General features: G+C 40.2%; 1 long non-coding RNA gene across 2 annotated transcripts; it reads right to left on the reverse strand.

Moving 5' to 3' along the window:
- Positions 1-13978: 13978 nt before the first annotated feature.
- On the reverse strand, positions 13979-15417 carry LOC149446124 (uncharacterized). 2 transcript variants are annotated; one of them, XR_016306260.1, is made up of 3 exons: positions 14556-15407; positions 14367-14462; positions 13979-14253 (listed from the first exon to the last, which is right to left on the reverse strand). It is a non-coding gene; the product is annotated as an uncharacterized LOC149446124 (long non-coding RNA). The 2 variants fall into 2 exon arrangements; XR_016306259.1 differs by having other exon boundaries at positions 14367-15417.
- Between the last annotated feature and the right edge of the window lie 4447 nt (positions 15418-19864).

Consider the following 19864-nt stretch of genomic DNA (forward strand, 5'->3'; position numbering starts at 1 on the left):
ACTGGTCTGGCAAAGTAAGATGAGTTGCACATGTACAGCTCAGTTTATTGTGCCGGGGAAGACAGCGAGCAGTCAGGTAGGGGCATTTCATTACAGGAGAGACAGTGCATGATTCTTTTGCAGTAAAGACCTGCCTGCTCACTGTTTCTTACAGTGGAACTTCAGTTTGGCTTTAAATGTACACATTTTCCACAATATCATGACAAGGTGTTGTCATGCCCAGTATTGCAATAACATTATTTTGTGTACTTTGAGTCAAGACAACAGTGCTTCCATATCTATTGTAATATGTACATGATGTGTTTGTAATTGTTATGTCAGTTATTAGCAGACCAAAGAATATGAATGCATACAATATATAATAAAACATAGGATCATATTATTTGATAAGGACACCATATTTTATGAGTATAACATAACACAACATGTGAAATCCATTTTACACCAGCAAACCTGAATTTTCTTTACATTGTTGATACAGTAATATTATACTGTGTTTTGTCAATATTGGTGGATTAAACTCTATTTTACATTTAAGTAAATTTATAGCAATTGTAATTAAAATGTACTAGAAGAAAGAAATTGATTTACAGTATATATGCTAATGCATTGGCCTTATCTTATTGTGAGAGGTGAAAGGTAACTGTTAATAGGTATGTCAATACAGCAAGGGATCTTAGAACAGGTGAATGCAGCTCAACTACCATGGAACCAGGAGCACACTTACACATACATAGACTTGTGTGGTGCAGAAAATATACTAATACCAACTGAAAATGTTATAACCAAGTGTTATTGTATTGAATATGGAATAGATCATAAACAAATTGAAATATTTTTTTTACCTAATATACTGAACTATAGCAAGTAAAATTTTATTTTGGGTAACAGAGTAGGATTTAAAATCATAATGTATCTGTAGCCTTTTTTGAATTTGGATGGAGTGTGGAAGGGTTAGAATCAGAACGAATACATCTGCACAAATGTTGACACGGTGTTTGAATTGGGCCTGAACCACATATAGTTGAAGTGGTATTAAAGCTAAAAACAAAAATGTAATACATTGCAGCTTACCAACCCTCTGATGTGGTGACTGCATTCAGTTATCCTTTACTTCACCTGGTGATCAGGCCAGTAACACACTTTCTGTCTTGGGGGTATCCATTCTGCATTAAATAGTAAAAGGGACATCTTTGGACAATAGCATTGTCAATCTAGGGGGTGGGTAATGTTAGACTAGCAGATTAAAATGGACTTTACTAAGAAATTGAAGCTGAACTCCAGATAACACTTTATAGGCAGCTACATCAAACAGTTTTTTTTCTTTTGGGATAAAGGTTTTACATATTTGAATAAAATCTGATCATTGTAAATACCACTTTCATTGTTAAATGGTTTGCCCCAACCCTCTAATTGCTATATTTGTCTGGACAGCTTGGTCTGCTAAAAGTAAATTGAAAAATAATAGACTTACTGGCTGGATCACCAGATGAGAATAAAGGAATAAAACCTAAAAAAAAAGAAAACTAATGCAGCCATCTCATCTGGGGATTGGTAAACTGTTTTTGTGTTTATTACTCACTGATCAGCATTGCAGGCTATAGTCTGCAGAGCTGATCAAACAGGGAGAATGAGACAGTGACTGTACATGGATTGAAATTAGCCCAGTCTCTGCTGAAGTGGCCCAATTTTGCTCCATGTACAGTATGTCTGGCTTCAGAGGGAGGTATACTGGATCTTTAGGATGGATACACATATCCCCAGAGGTATGAACTGTAAGTGGGATTTAACACATTTTTATGAATAATCTCTTCTCTTCATTTTTGTAATGTATTTTTTTATAACTTCTTTCTATTGAGTTTCCTCATGCTCTGGAAATTCCCTGGCTCAAGTAGGATACAAATAGATAAAAAAACAAAACAAAACATAAGAACAACCTTACATCCTGATGCACTCAGCTCAATTCAGTAATTGGAAATAAGAAAGTTAACACTTGTACAAAGCTTGTAGTATCCAACTCAATATATAGGCACTCTCCACTATAGATCTATTTCATGTACAATAGACTATTATGGAACAAGTACCACCCCTGCAGAAGTCATCTATGAACATTAAGATTAGTTAGCAACTAATCTGGAGAGGACACATCAGGAGAGATTTTAGTAGGATCTAAGTTATGCCAAATATCCCATACCTTTGCAGATTTTTTTGGGCAACTCCTGTAAGTGTATGTGTACTTACAGAATGGAATAGCCAAGTTAATTAGGAGCTTCCAGAACTCTTGGATGGGTACCACAGGAGATTTCTACTTACATTAAGATTATTGCTTTCCTAGCATAAAATAGAAAAAGACCCAGAAGAGTCGCAATTGCTCTGGTGGGAACTAATAGGTTAACTAGGTCTAGTATACAGATATCTATCCTCAGATGGATTGCGATAGTAGTCCATTTAAAAATAAATCTTAAAAGTTCAGCCCAAAGGATTTGTATCTGGGAAATTCCAAAACATATGAGCATAGTCAGCCATACATCTCCAATAGCCATTTGAAGTAGAAGTATACAGTATAAGTATACAGTATATCCTATGTAACTGTTGAAAAGTGAGATACTGTATATGCTATGCAGTATTTTAAATTGTATAAGTCAGTCTCTGGCAGAAATTAACTGAAGCAATGGATACTCCCAAATGTCTGCCCAGTCCTCCCCATCTAGCTCCGGCACCTCTGTTTGCTATTTAGAATGTAAGGTTTCAAAGCCATTATGGGCAGTATGCATTAAGGCCTTGTAAATGTTGGATAGAGGTTTAGTTAGGGAATCATCCCTCATAAGGACTCCAGTACAGAGGAGACTAGAGACACTGCAGCTGTGCTAAATTGAGCATGGTATGCATGACGGAGCTATAAGTACCAGAGCAGGTAGGAGTTGGACAGACCAAACTGTTGTTTCAGAATGTCAAAGCTTTTCAAGTATCCTTTATCATAAAAGTGACTGAGATATTTAATCCCTTTCATAGCCCATATGGCAAGATCTAGGATGGAGAAAAGCTCAGGGAGTGTGAGGTTCAACCATAAGGGGTGGAAGGGATTTGCTGAGTAGGAGCATTAGATGGTGGGAAATTCACCAGATTCTAAGCTTGGCTTATTGCACTCAGAGATTGTTAGGGAAATTGGAGCATTTTCTACTCTATACAGAATGAGCCCATAAAAGTCCAGATATGCAGCCTCCAAAACTATAGAGGCATTAGGGTCATCTAGCGACAGATAGTTATGGGCATGGGAAAGGAGAGCAGCAAGAAAGAAGGAATATAAACTAGAGCAGACTAAGAATTTTTGTGTCCAGGGCCTTTAAAAGTATAGATTGATAGAAACAAAGATGGTGTGAGCCCCATAAAAAGCTGTTGCAAAGGAACTAAATTGTCTAAAATACTTTTGTGGGAGCTAGACCCTGGATCGGTTCAATATATAAAGAAAGACAGAGAGTATTTATATTTTTACTAAATTGATCCTACCTATGAAAGACAAGGGCAAAGTGTCCCATGCTTTCAATTTTTGTTTCGCGGTCTGTAGCATTGGCAAAAAGTTGCGTTTGCAAAACTCAGAGACTTTTGGTGAAATAGAAATACCCAAGTATTTGAATTCACTTGTCCATTTCAGTGGTCGGCTTCAGTGGCTGCCTCTTGGGCTTTAGGGTGAATGGGGAGGATTTAGGACTTATCCCAGTTCACTTTTAATCACGAGAGTTCAGAGAAGGAGGATAAGAGTACAGTCGCAGACGGGAGCATTGTCCTGCGTGAGTGCATTTTCTGCTGGAGTGCAAAACAGCATTTGAACACAGCCCCCTGATCATGTCCTCTCCGCTTTTTCACAGGTAAATGCTGCTATGTGATCTCCACCTTAAACTGTCTCCCTGCTATGTACTGAATTTCTTCAAACTTAGGGTAAATGCTGCTATGTGATCTCCACCTTAAACTATCTCCCTGTCTCCCTACTACGCACTGACTTTCTGAAAAACTCAGGATAATTAGTCCTATATATTTTTGTCTGTTTGTGGTGATTGATTCTCACCTCCTTTGCCATTCTGTGATTAGAGAATCAATCATCTTTTATGACTTTGGCCTGTGTCTGTGGCTGGTCTCGTTTTGACCAACCTCCCCCCAAATTCATGTATCCTTATCAGTTCCTAATTGGGGCAGGGGAGAATTGCTCATTTGATTATCTCCCTATAAATTTAGACCAGCTTATGGGGGAGGTCACAGAGAGGGGCATTGACCTGCATAAGTGCATTTTCTGCTGGAGTGCAAAACAGCAGTTGAACACAGCAGTTGAGTGCATTTTCTGCTGGAGTGCAAAACAGCAGTTGAACATAATAGTTTAACTAAAGCAGGATAACTCAAGCAGCAGGAAGATAAAGCAAAGAACTTTACTGCACACTGTATGGACTGCAAGCAAACACCCTAAGAAACATCTCCTACGAGTTTGATTCCCACTCTTTTTAATATGCCCCTTCTACTCCTCCTTTTCATATTACTATCCTCTGTTCTCAAAATCTCATTTCTTTACCCCTCTGCTCCACCTCAAAGCTTATACATATGACCCTCACTGCTACCATCTCCCTACTACTGCTCTCATCACCTCCTGCTAATACTTTACCCACCTGCTGATCCAAACACCAGGACAGGAAGGCATGTGCACTCATATACATTCCACTCCCATCTCACTTTCCTCACCCTCCTTCTCTTAACCTCTGGGGATATCTTCCCAAACTCTGGTCCTCCAGTATCTCACCCCCACACTAGGCATCCTCCTTCCTTCCAGAATAGCCACAATCCTCTCAATTTAATCTCAATCACCATGCTCCTAAAAACCACCCTCCCTTTTTCATGTGCACTCTGGAATGCCCGCTCTGTCTGTAATAAGTTCACCTCTGTCCATGACCTTTTTGTCTCCCACTCCCTTAACATACTAGCAGTTATAGAAACCTGGCTTCAGGCATCAGATTCTGCTTCTCCCGTAGCACTTTCCTATGGAGGCCTTCTCTGGACTCACCCAGACCCAGTGGTCAGAATGGAGGTGGAGTTGGTTTGCTTCTATCTCCACTGAGAACCTTTCAAGTCCTCCTTAACCCTCCCTCTCTATCCTTCTCTTCTTTCGAGACTCACTGCATTCGCCTATTTTCTCCCATTTCTCTGAGGAGTGCAGTGATCTACCGACCTCCTGGACCGGTGTCGCGCTTTCTTGATGACTTCTCTGCTTGGCTACCCTACTTTCTCTCCTCTGAAATACCCACCATCATTCTTGGAGGTTTTAACATGCCCATTAATGTGAACAGCCCAGCTACATCCCAACTCTTCAACCTAACCTCATCTTTTGCCTTAACACAATGGATACAGTCCTCCACTCACTCTGATGGGAATACATTAGACCTTGTGTCAGGGCTCCAGGTATGACCAGAGGTATGTGAACTGACGCAGGGAAACGCAGGCTTCAGATATGTTATAAACAATATAATTTATTAATACTAACAATACAAAACGCAGTGCAATACTAAAACATAAACACAGTGCAAACGAACCAAGTTCGCAGGTAGGGACAGGAGGAGCAGGCAGAGAGTAGTCAGGTCACGAGCCGGGTACAGCAACTAATGGGCAGGTAGGTACAGGGGGTCAGGGAGAGAATGGTCGGGGTCACAAGCCAGGGATCAAACAGGTGAAGTCAGCAGAGGTCAGGATCAGGCAGGGTAGGCAACGAGTAAGTCAGGCAGGAACAGGAACAGGAATGCAGGTAACAAGATACAGGGGCCCATGGAAAAACACACACCAAGGCACAGACTGCATGTCTGGCCATCCCTTAAATACACCTCCGTAATCAGCTTCAGGTGTTTGGCTGACTGCAGGGTTGAGTCTCTGATTGCTGAGAGCACCCGCTGGCCAGCCCTGGTACTGCAGCCCACAAGGCAGGTGAGTCCCACCATTATTGGCAAGTCCATTCCTGACACCTTGTTTTCTCCCGTCTTTGCACTCCCAACAACCTCACAAACACCCCCTTTCTTCTCTCTGACCACAATCTCATCACCTTCACAGTGTCCTCATCTTCAAACACTTATTCCTCTGAACAGCAAACAATTACCCGCAGAAACCTTCACAACTTAAACCCTTCTCTTTTCCACTCTGCAACTAACTGCCTCTATGACAGAATCTGTCCCCTGTCCTGCCCTGACCTGGCCACTGCTGTCTACAACCATTGGCTTTCATCCACACTAGACTTACTTGCTCCTCTGACTACACAAAGTACCAGGCCCTGACCATTACAACCGTGGCAGACTGAGGACACTAGAAATCTTAAATGACATAACCGTGCACTGGAGCGATTGTGGTGTAAAACCAAATCTCAGCAAGCATTCACCCTATATAAATCTGCTTTTTTAACATACAATTCCTCCCTCCATGCTGCCAAACAAGCCTACTTTGTCACTCTTATGAATACCTTGTCATCCAGTCCTCATCGTCTCTTCTCTACTTTTAACTCTCTACTTTCTCCACCTCCACCCAGTAACTCACTCACTGCTTTTGAGATTGCAAATCATTTCAAAAACAAGATTGATGCAATTCATTGGGGCATCTCTGCTACATAGTCATCTATCCCACTTAGCTTACTAAGCCTCCCTCAACACTTTCCTCTTTTGACCTTGCTACTACTGAAGAGGTCACTAAAGTTTTCTCAGAAGTCCATCTCACCACCTGCCCCCGGGATCCTGTCCCCTCTCAACTACTACGGTCACCCTCTGCTTCTGTCCTATGCTTCCTCACTCACATCTTCAATCTCTCCCTCTCTAATGGTGCCTTCCCCACCCCTCTAAAGCATGCACACATCACTCCCATACTTAAAAAGCCCTCGCTGGGCCCCACCAACCTGAACAACTTAAGACCCATCTCTCTGCTCCCGTTTACCTCTAAACTCTTAGAACGCTTAGTCTTCAATCGCCTGAGCTCCTATCGCACTTACAACAACCTTCTTGACCCTTTACAGTCTGGTTTTCACTCACTCCACAATATATATATATATTTATATTTTTTTTCTTCTTTTTTTTTCTTGTATATTTGTCTATTCATATATTTGTATACTTGTAAAACCTCACATATACCTGGTGAAATGACTGTCAGGAGCATGAAGTCCTGCTGATCCTTTACAACTGCTGGTCTCATTCCAGCATCATAGTTTTGGCTGTGATACATTCTCCTTATCTGTCTGTCCACCTGCAAGGTGATTGATGTTGCCAGTCTCTGGGTGGAGGCCAAACCTGATTTAAAGGATAAATTCACCTTTGGGAGCACGTTACATGTTCCACCCATTTTTAGGGTGGAATATGTAACATGTTCCCAATGCTGCAGCCACCACCCGCTTCCCCTCCCTCCCTGTGACAGTACAGGGAGAAGTTCTCCTTACTATCTGTCAGATTTGAAAACAGCACGGCTGTGTGGGGCTCCGCCAGTGTGGCTGTGTCATTCATTCACAGAATTCCGTGCATGGTTGAACTAAAAGTCCCGTCAGCGTCAGTGGCTGTCAGCTTGTAGTTTTCAATGAACTACTGCAACACTGTGGAGCGTCATGGTAGTTCATTGAATCTTCCTGTCAGTATATCTGCTTGCTCATACATCCCATATGGGCAAGGAGATATATTGACAGATCCGAATGACCCATTTATTTAAAAATGTTTTAAATCTTGAAAAGTGAAAGTTTACTAAAGCATTGGTAAATAAACACCTTAATTTCACATCCTCCTATGCTCTAAGACAAGAAGTGAAGGGGGAAACTCCCCAACAGAACAAGGACACAAAAAAACCTTACCTAGGTTTTAACCCTCCCCTATCCCCTACCCTACCCTACTCTTTCCAAAACATAACAAAAAATGATATCCTTCATTAGTAACAATGTTTGCACTCTGTTGCTGTGTAATACATAAATAAATAATATCAAACAGTTATTTAGTAGCTATAATAAAAAAAAATATATATAAGCATAAACAAAGGACCCAGGTGAGGTCATATTTTTATGTAGGGCTATTTGGAATAACACCAGTTGTGTTGAGAAAAAACAGTGTTCACAGCTGGGCGGAATTGCACATCAGCCAATGAAAACCTAAAGGGGAAGAGCAAAGGTCAAGTAGCAGAAGTGAAAACTCAACTGCTAAGTTCAAAAACCATAAATGACGATTCATTTCCTCACTGGAAATGCTTGATACACAATGTTCTTGTGCAGATTAACATACAACACTTGTAATCTTGTAGCATTTTTAACAGTGTCATCATTTGTACTGTACACATTGTTTAGAACATAAATCATTAATGTGTAATTGGATGAATAGTACTAATTCAAAGGAATTACCATTCTGTGCTTTGTGTCAGTTATGAAAAAATTATACTACGAGGCTAGAATCATCCATATGCTGTGTTTTGTAGGCATAAGGCAAATATGTCAAGGGACTCCATAGTAAGATCTTGATGGGACTACTTTTTAATTAAATCAGCAATTACCAACCAATGCCTTACAAGTCACATGTGGCTTTCTTCCATCTCTGCATAATTTCATTTTTATTGAATCTGACTGTTCTGAGTACAGCTGAATTTCAAACATTTGCAGAAATCCTTCATTGGTGTCACACTGCAAATGACTCTCGTTGAGGGCCTCTAATCCCTGGCAGCTTCCTCTTCCCAATGCCAAGTGCTTAATGTATGCATGTACTCCCTCCTGGACATTGTACTGCACTACAGAATACAAATATTGCTCCAGTATGTCCATGGTTTGATCTGGTAGCTGGAGTCAATTTGAGGGAATATCTGAGAAAAGCATTTTCAGTTCTCACAAGTGGGAAGGGGTAGTATTTGGAATATCACACAGCCAAGTCCAATTTTCCTTAAAAGGGGCAAGATTTGAGCTGATGCTCACTGTCTGTGACCAATTGCCACTTCAAGTTAGTCTTTTTTTTTGGTGTACAATAATGTATACTCACTTATTCAGCTTATCAGGTTTATATGCTGTCAAAAACATAAACCATGAGCAATGAAAAATTAATTAATGACACCACCTTCTTCTATGAAAGTAAGGTATATCATTAGTACAAGAAGTTCCATTCTCTATTGCAGTGATTTTTGGTTCTTTTGGCTAAACTTGCCAGAGTACCATGACTACTATTGGAAAAAAAACAACTACTTTTCACTTTTTATCCCCACCTGCATATCATAGATCACTACCATTCCTTATATTTAAATGTAGCTTACCAACTGCTCAGTGTCTGCCATACTTCTCCACTGGCTTCCAATTGCCCAGCAAATTAAATTCAAAATACTAACAGCAACATACAAAGCTATTTATAACCTGAGGTACATCACCAATGTGTTTGCAATTAATTTTATTGCCTCACACTTATGCATTACATGGCTGCATAACTTTCTCATTGTGTGGTTTAGTACATCCAGGAGCCTCCCAGTGTGTTTAGTTGGTATACAATTCCATGTAGCGGGTGTTGGGGGTGTCAGCTCCTCTCTCTCCCATTTGTGAGGTGGCAGGATGGGAGGGTCCTCCATTTAGAGGAGGGGTGCATTGTGGGTCCCTGTAGGGGTTGCTGGGGGGTTGGGAGTGTTCGGTAGGGTGGGTTGTGTCAGGGGTTGGATTCTGGAGGGTTTGGGGTAGGTTAGTCTCAGCGGACTCTTTCCATTCTTGGTCCTCTTGAGGGTTCCCCTCTTGAATTCTCTGGGGGGGGGGGGGGGTAGTGTCCTCTGTTATGTAAAGATTATCATGTCTCCGATGGATTATTACTGTTTATGGTAGATAATAAAATTAATTTGAGGTTAGCCAATTAGGTGTACAGACTTTTTTTTTCTTCCCTTTCTTTTGTTTTTGGTCACTTATGTACCTCATAAAGACTGAGTGAAAACTCCCAGGTCATTGCAGGAATGTTGCAAGGCAAGGCCCAGTTATTACTGTTTACCTTCGCCATCAAAGGAGTGAGCTCTGATTCAAACCACACGTACTTCTCCCTTGATGTAGTATCTCCTAACTCAGAGTTTTGAGAGTTTGCTCCTGTGATGGTGAAGGTGAACAGTAATAGCTTAGCAATGTCCTGCAAGTTTGCGGTTAGGCTTCATAAGGTACATAAATGGCCTACACCTACAGTTTAGCAAGGGCATTCTTCAAATTTAGTCAAAGCTGCACAGTTTGTTTTCATTTGCAGGTTCTCCTTATCTGCACAGCCCGATCTTTGGTAAAGTGAAGTAACCTTTTAAATGAAAGCGGTAGTAGAGTTTTCAACAAAGCCTTCCAGTGGTGCACTGTCAGCACTGACAGGATCTGCATCTGGTCTTCATTCCAGGTTCGCGGGCTCCAGCTATTTGAATGGCAAGATGATGGTGCAATGATCTCTCTTCCACACATGCACATGGGAGCCATGGCCATGGCACAGAGATATGAAGGGATGGCATACTCAGTATGTTGTCCCTTCAGAGCACAATACGCATGAGCCAGGTGATCTCACCTGTTGCAATAATAAATATCTCCTAAACAGTGCACATTTAGGAGATATTCCTTGTGCATACAGGTAAACTTTATTATAAGCGTACCTGTAGATACAGGTCACCAAGCTATGTTTCTTTAACTACAAAGTTGTATTCCTTTTCCTTGTTTATATACAGTGGACAGTTAGCATAATCCATTTGACAACAATCTTTGTAATCTCTTAACATGAGAGACACAAGCAAGTTTGACAGTATTAGATCGTGAAAAAGCCACTGAGCATAGTTCTATTTGACCCAGGCCATTGCCACACTCCCTATAATGAAAATTTGTATCTTAATGAAAAATAGCTAAAAGTAGCAAACATGAATAGAAGAAATATATAGCTGTAATGATCATCACATGCAAAATGTGTGGTATCATGTTTTTCCAACAAGCCTTATCTAGCACATATTGGTAAAGCAAGATTGACACCATTCTGCCAAAATATTGTAATTCATTTAGATTCAATGGGTCCTAAGTGTAAAGGTACCAATAGACATGAGATACTGTGGCTAGATTGGGTTATGATCTCATATCTATGGGATTCTCCCAATTGTGACTGACCACCATTTTGGGAAACAGCCAGCAGCATCTGCCAGAGAAACTAAAGGCACCTCAAAGCAACTCCTGGGAGTGTCTATATCTGTCCTGCAGTGATGAAGGGATTTGCAGGAAACCTGGAGGTTGATATTTCTTGAAGTGGCAGTTTCTGCAGAAACAGATATACACTATGTTGCCAAAAGTATTGTGACACCTGCCTTTACACGCATATGAACTTTAATGACATCCCAGTCATAGTCCGTAGGGTTCAATATTGATTTGGCCCACCCTTTGCAGCTATAACAGCTTCTACTCTCCTGGGAAGGCTGTCCACAAGGTTTAGGAGTGTGTCTATGGGTATGTTTGCCCATTCTTCCAGAAGCGCATTTGTGAGGTCAGGCACTGATATCGGACGAGAAGGTCTGGCTCGCAGTCTCCGCTCTAAGTGAACCCAAAGGTGTTCCATTGGGTTGAGGTGCAGGCCAGTCAAGTTCCTTCACCCCAGACTCGTTTATCCAAGGTAATTGCTTTGTGCACTGGTGCAGAGTCATGTTTGAACAGGAAGGGGCAGTCCCCAAACTATTTCCACAAAGTTGGGAACATGACATTGTCCAAAATGTCTTGGTATGCTGACACCTTAAGAGTTCCCTTCACTGGAAATAAGGGGCCATCCCCAACCCCTGAAAAACAACCCCACACCATAATCCCCCCTCCACCAAACTTTACACTTGGCACAATGCAGTCAGGCAAATACAGTTCTCCTGGCAACCACCAAACCCAGACATGTCCATCGAATTGCCAGACAGAGAAGCTTGATTTGTCACTCCAGAGAACATGTCTCCACTGCTATAGAGTCCAGTGATGGCGTGCTTTACACCACTGAATCCGATGCGTTGCATTGCACTTGGTAGTGTAAGGCTTGGATGCAGCTGCTCGACCATGGAAACCCATTCCATGAAGCTCTCTATGCACTATTGTGCTAATCTGAAGGCCACACAAAGTTTGGAGGTCTTTAGCTACTGACTCTGCAGACAGTTGGCGACCTCTCTGCACTGCATGCTTCAGCATACACTAACACTGCTCTGTCATTTTACATGGCCTACCACTTCGTGGCTGAGTTCCTGTTGTACCGAGTTGCTTCCATTTTGTTTTAATACCACTAACAGCTGAATATTTAGTAGCAAAGAAATTTCACGGATGGACTTATTTGCACAGCTGGCAACCTATCATGGTACCACACTTGAATTCACAGAGCTCCTGAGAGTGACCCATTCTTTCACAAATGTTTGTAGAAGTATTCTGCAGGCTTTGATGCTTGTTTTATACACCTGTGGCCATGGAGGTGATTGTAATATCTGAATCCAATGATTTGGAGGGATGTCTCAATACTTTTGGCAATATGGCGTACATTGCATTGGATATTTCATACACTGTCATGTTGAGGCTCTGTTTTGTTTGCTATGTTTTATCCTGTGTCAAAGCTTCTTGAAAAAGCAGAGTATATTGCTAAGTCTTTAATGCAAAGAGTTGTCTGGTACCTCTTTTATATGGAAATGTTTGTCTGGTGTTTAATTTATCAAGGTGTGTGGTGGTTGGTGTCAAACCTTGAATGAAGAGTCATGTCCTCATTTGTGGGGCATATCACTAGGGCCTGGGACCATTATACAGGGTGTACAAAGGAGTCAAAACGTAGCACAGCAGCAGAACAACTATGGGCAAAGCTAGTGTTGGGCACTAGAGGCATATACCCCGCATCTTTTCCTAGGTTCTCCAGGTTCCAAGGCAATGATGGTGCCACAGTACCTACACTATTTGCACTGCACCCACAATTTTTGCCAACTATCAGACCTCAGAAACGGCAGCACTGCAATGTTTGGTTTATATATATCTTACCACTTTACTCTCTGTTTTATGTACCCCTGCTCCCTCCACTCTGTGGTTGTATTAGTCATTTATGACCCCTGCTCGTTACAGTGTTCGTTAAGTGTTCATTACATTCTCCAGACTCCTGCACTACATACTTCTGCACCCTACACTTTGAGCGTTGTGCAGTATGCACGCCTGAGCACTGCAATCTGCATGTTATGCACTCCTGAGCCTTGCACTATCTATACTCCATATCCTTCATACACCTGACAACAACACTCTGTACATTGGGCTGTATATGATATACTCCTGACCAATGCACTCTAAATGCATTATATCTTCTTGACTCTAACACTCTTTATGATATATGTTATAGCAGTTGCTGGTTGCTATGTAGTCACTTACTGTGTCAATTAAGTGTTTCTTCAAGGTAGGCAGTGTGCAGAAAAACATATATAGTGGAAGAGTTTTATTTTTTTACAAATTATTATTGTTATAAGTTTGTATATGTCTGTTAGAGTCTCACTTGTGGCATGGTAATTAAAGCCTATTTTGTGGGTGCAAGGGTTGTGACATAGGTCTCCATGTACACAGCAAGTTATGAGCTGCTCTCACTGTTAGCACAATTTTGGCATACCCACAATTCGCTGTGGCATACTGAATGTGCCATCTGATTCTTCTCTGAGTGCCCAAAGTTATTCACAGTCCTAGCAGCGCCTCCAACAAATACCCGACAAGCTAAGTTTTTCCTTCCTCTAGCCTTTGAAAAAAATCTTCTAAAATCCTGAAGCACATGCAAGCAATTATATAAAAATGCTATCACTACTGTGACAAACACAATGCCTGACCCCTGCCCTTCTCACCAACTAGTCACAAAGGACTGGACAATCTCACATCATGCTGTCACTTAGGTAACAATGCCACTCTCAGCTGCATACTAAGCAAAATGGTAGTGTGATAAGAACACCCCTACCTGGAAAAAGAAGGTTACTAGGTGATCCACGCGGAGTAATATGAATTCAAAAATATTCCAAACAATACTTTATTTGATCACATAGATCATAAGGAGGTTAAACATGAGCACGGTGTACATATGAAAAAAGTAAATAAAATCATGTTAAAAAGCACTAGGCGTCTTCAGTTTCGGGTCATCTTAGCAAATAGAGTACCATAAGGCAGAGTTATATAGTGGTGATATAGTTATCCTGGGTGTCCATAGGTTTTCGTCTTGTATTCAAATGAACCATGTATTCAGCAAATGTGTTCCCAATATATGTCAGGTATCTCCTGGTATGAAAAAGCTGGAACACAGAAGTACATAGTATATATATAGAAGTATGAAAACCAAAAAACCAAAACACATCCAAAATTCACCAAGCCTCCCTCTGCAGTATTCAATGGATACTACTATTACCTTCTCAATAGTGAGATTAACAGGCCAACTTCTCAAATGTAGGGACTTCCTGGATAGCCACCCCAAGTGAAACAGGGTCCACAGTACCAAATGATTCTGAGGATATATATAGAAAAATAGTGATACATATAAAAATCATGGGCATCAGGTCACCCTGAAAACAAGACACACATAGAGTGGGTATATTACCATAAATGAAGATCAAGAAGACTTCTGTCGACTTGAAATAGGATCAGGTCCTTGATGCTTTTCCAAGATACATGTGGGGGTGGGGAGCCAGGTAGTCACAATACATGGATTCCAAACACATCAACTGTGTATATAGCATATAACAGGCCATGCAGGCCTGAGTTTTTATACCCAATAAAGGGTTTCCAAAAATTACTCAAAATGAGAAGATTATTGCTCCATATACTATGTGTATAGCATGTAACAGGCTATACAGGCCTGAGTATTTATACCCAATAAAGGGTTTCCAAAAATTACTCAAAATGAGAGGGTTATTGCGGTTTCATGAGGATATGGCTATGTCACAGCACAACACCTGGATAGGATAGCGTATATATATATATATGTAGATCGTCCTCAAAAGAGGATTTACAAAGAATTCCCCGAATATACAGGGTAAATTAGGCCCATATAGCATGCCCTTTTAATACCATAAATGCTCTATAGATCTCAACAGCCGTAAGCTGAAATAACTTGCCACCGGTGGAAGATAAATTTCCATGAAAGATTGCCGTTTGCGAACCGCTGCAATAGTAGCCTTATGGTAGTTTTCAGAGGGTCAAGGGCCTTCCTAACAGAGAGCTGTGACACCGCCGTTCCTTCCCGCCTCGTGGGCGCCGCACCCAGTGAAGACGCCGAGCGTAGTGACGTCAATACGTTGACGCGTTTCGTCCGCCAATCACCGCAGACTTCGTCAGAACTGGGAGGGGACTTCAATACTTCGCCTTATATGGTGCTCTAATTGCATACCAAAGAGTCTCCACCTCGCCATCTTGTGTTGAAAGAGTATCACTACATTGGAATGATCCAAAGTGAATTAAAACACATATATTAAATTTAAATTTAAATTTAAAATGGTTGCTGGATATAGAAGGAAGGAGCCTAAATGTTAACAGTCAGATCATCTTCAAAAAAAGGATTAATAATAGAGAGGAGATCAATATTAGCACAATACTTATTCTAAAGAGGAGAACATCAAGACCAAATCCCGTTACCTCAGCTTCAATATCAATCCAATTATTATAAAGATTTATTTTTATTATCTAGAGGAAATAGGATCAAGTGCAGGGTTAAGTTCATATTTTGTCCAAATATGTCCATATTCAATTCACATAAAAGATACCACAATATAGATTATAGCTTGGGATATATAGAGGGTTCCAAGAGACTCATTTCAAAAAAACCCCAAAGTTAAGTTCTGTATTGAGTCCGCATGGGGCAAGTGCTCCCAGGGTATAGATCCAGAATTTTTCCTTTTGTAGGAGGACTTTATCAAAGTCACCCCGACGAGCTGAAATATTCAGCAGAAAGATCCCTTTTACTTTTAGACCATCTGTTTTGCCCCCATGAACTTCTTTGAAGTGTTGAGCCAATGGGTTTTCTTTTTCTCCCTTTCTAACATTTCTATTTTCATTTCTGATATCTCTCAGATGTTCACCAATCCTCGTCCTAAGGTTTCTTTTAGTTTTACCTATATACATCTTCTTGCAAGGACATTCTATCATGTACACTATTTTGCTACTTGAGCAATTAATGAAGCTTCGTATTTGGAATATCTTAGAGTTATCATTATTAAAGAACTGATTAGACTTATGCACAAATGGACAAATCTGACAATGGCCACAGGGGAACATTCCATATACCCCAGTCCTCCTCGTTAACCAGTTTCTTTGTGGTGCCCTCTGGAATTCTGATTGTACTAGTATATCATTTAGATTCCGAGTTCGTTTTGCAACCATTTGGGGGCTCTCTCCTACTACTTTGGCTATCTGCGGATTTTGAGTTAATAAGTACCAATGGGAGTCCAGGGCCTTCTTAACTTCACCCCATTGTTGTCCAAATTTAGTTATAAATCTTACCGGTTGGTTTTCAAGGTTCTCAGCTAACTTTAGTTTTGGTTTATTTATCAATTCCTCTCTTGTTTTACCGAGGGCTCTTCTTTTTGCTCTTCTTAGGGTTCTATGTGAATAGCCTCTCTCTCTGAACCTCTTATATAGCTGAATAGATTCATATCTATACTCCAAATCTTCTGTACAGTTTCTTTTTATTCTCTGAAATTGACCAATAGGGATTCCTTGTTTTAAACTCCTTGGATGATAGCTATTAGCATGGAGAAGTGTATTAGCCGCTGTTTCCTTTCTAAATGTTTTAGTGACCAATTTATTTCCGTAGATAGAGATTGACAAATCCAAAAAAGTTATCACCTCTCTATCTACTGTATAAGTAAGTTTGATATTTCTATCATTCTCGTTCAGGAATTCCATAAACCTTTTAAGCTCATCAATACTACCATCCCAGACCATCAGGACATCATCAATATATCGCAACCAGGTTATTGCATATTGGTTATAGGGAGTAGAGGGATATACTAACTCCTCTTCCCATAGACCTAGATGCAGACATGCAAATGCCGGGGCCCAAGGTGCTCCCATGGAGGTACCACATATTTGCTGGTAAAAGGAACCCAAAAACTGAAAACAGTTATGGGTCAGCATAAAGTCCAACAAGTCCAGTATAAATTCATTTTGAGCCTCCATTTCAGGAAAATGTGTCTCCAGAAAGTGGGCCACTCTCAGCTGCACCCTGCACAAAGATTTTCCAGCTTGCACTCTAGGTGCCAGTAGCTTGAGAGCAATTGCCACTGGATTAAGTTAATTAAGCAATTAACCCTTTAAACACCACCACTGCCTTTTTTACTGAGAAGGAGGAAACTCACAATCTTGGCAATAACAACTATGATTTTAGAATAAACCTCTGCAACATGCACTGTCATCTCAGACAGGTATGTTTAGAGATTTGTCATATACAGTAGCACTCTTCAGGACACAGGGATTCTTTTAGTCTGCATTACATAAAGACAATTTTAACACTTTTTAATATAGGGTTTACTAAAGAAAAGGTCAAAATGGTGCAAATAAAATATTCACAGAAAAAAGGATGTTACAAGGAAACAAAGAGACAATTAAGCAACAGAGAATTAGAAAGAGGTGAAAATGAAGAATACTTGCAAAGTCCTTGGTTTTAGCAGAGTTCAGTCAATAAGCAATGTTATCGGCTCTCATAACTTGACTGATAATCCTTTGTTGATGGTACAAGAGCTGTCCAAAGATCCTGACATTTCCTTTTTCTGTGGTATCAAAGGGGTGTTGACAGAGACCATCTGACCAATCATTTGGTTTAAGGGGTGGGCACTGGGAGGTCACCATGTTTATGACCAAGTCCCAAATACAATTTCTTATAAGTATGCATATTTCTGAATACCTACCATTTACAGAGTGCTACCATGCAGATTATCATCCAGCATGAAATTAGCTTCAAAATGGATATAGATATGACAGGTCATGGATATATATTTCTCATAGGATGGGTGGAGGCCTAATCAACGCTGGTACCTCCTAGCATAGGGGTGTTTGGGTTCAAAATACTACCCAATAACTGAGGGAAGTGAATATGTCTATAATTATGGCTGTCCTGTCATTATTTCATGAATGATGGAATATGCAGAAGTTTTAGAGTCTTGTCTGATAATTAACCAGTCCATCAGGGATATGTATTCTCCCAACTTCTAACTAAGGTATTTATAACCCAATGTCTGGTAACTTTCTGGTTATGGAAGCGGCTATGTCAGAAACGTTTATGATCGCTGCAATGTATATTGGGGGTTAGATTCTACTAGTCCTATTACCAGGCTGATAAGGGGTGTCTGCCAGCAACTAAGATTTTGTGGATTGTATGAGCTGAAAGGAGGTGTTAGGGGGAGAGAGGAAAAGGTTACTGTGGCTATTTCTCTTTTCTGACAAAATGGCATGGAAGACTTGGGACCTGAACAAGATGGATGTCACCTACAGCTTTTATGTGCCTAATGCACACAACCATCACAACTACTTCCTGTCAAATATTACATAAAGCAATCAAGAAACTAAAAGCTAGCTTGGAGTAGTGCATGTGAATGCATAGATAATGCAAACCTAATTTATTGGGCTTTTCTGATCTGGAATGCCAATGAGCAGTTTCCTGTAGTTGTGCGCACCCTGACTAATACACACTTATAAAAACACTGACATACATTGACCTACACGTACAAAGCCTAAATGTTTTTATGCATCCTAAAGAATTCTTTTCTGTTTTTACTCATTTGGTTTTACTGTATTTAGAGTTTTTCTTAATAATCCCAGTAATCTCAAATACATAGCTTGAAATTTTATTCTAAAACCCAATACATCAATACATATGACACTACTTACTTATTACAAAGAAAAGCTGAATTCCATAGAGTAGTCAGTGATTTGTATTTGGAATACTTTTATTTTTTAGAATCGTTTCTGAATTCTGGCACTATATTCAAAGATGAGCACAATTAAAGAAGCATTAACACAATACTGACCTTCACTCCTATAGTTTCAGGACTCCAGAGCTTGATCTGTTGTTGAACTGAGGATATAGCTGACAGCACCTGCAGCTTGATTAATGTTAGTTAGCTATATTTCTGCACTTTTCATTTAGCCATTGTTTATTTAATAGTAGTTAATCAAAAAGTTTGAATTTGCCAATGTTTAAAAATACTTAAGAAATTTCAACCAGTAGAAAGAAATGGGGCTAAAAGGGTAAAGTGTATTTTAGGTAAGGATAAGGAGTGCTCAATAACACTATTTATTTCTCAGAAATTAAAGTATTTTGATAAAAAGCTTGTTTGGGTGCAGTTTAACCTAAATATTGCCTTAGAGTAGACATTTCTATTTAAATATTAATAATAATAATAATAATAATAATAATAATAATCAACTTTATTTTAAATAGCATCTTTAAAGGTAGCTTTTCAAAGCGCTTTACAAAGAAAACACAAGAAATACAGAGGGTAAAATAAAGGAAAAAAGGGTCAATTACATGAAAACTTGCCTAAAGAAAAACATTTTTATATTTGATTTAAATGCGTTTAGAGAAGCTGCCTCTCTGATGTCCTTTGGAAGTGAATTCCAGAGTTTCAGATCATAGCAGGAGAAGACTGTGTGTCCCAGCGAGTGTAGGTGAGTAGGGGACACACACAGAAGACCAGAATTTGAGGAGCAATGGTTACAAGGGTGGGTTGGAAGTTGATAAACGTTTAGAGAGCTAATGGGGTGCCAAGCCATGAAGAGCCTTATAGGTGAGTACGTGGATCGTAAAGTCTATGCGAAACCTGACGGGTAGCCAGTGTAAGGACTCCAGGATAGCGGCAATATGGTCTATATTACCTCACCTAGTCAGGATTCTGGTTCCAGAATTTTGTATAT

Source organism: Staurois parvus, unplaced genomic scaffold, assembly GCF_062004578.1.
Source record: "Staurois parvus isolate SC_StPar_1 unplaced genomic scaffold, SC_StPar_1.0 ptg000696l, whole genome shotgun sequence".
Classification (NCBI taxonomy): domain Eukaryota; kingdom Metazoa; phylum Chordata; class Amphibia; order Anura; family Ranidae; genus Staurois; species Staurois parvus.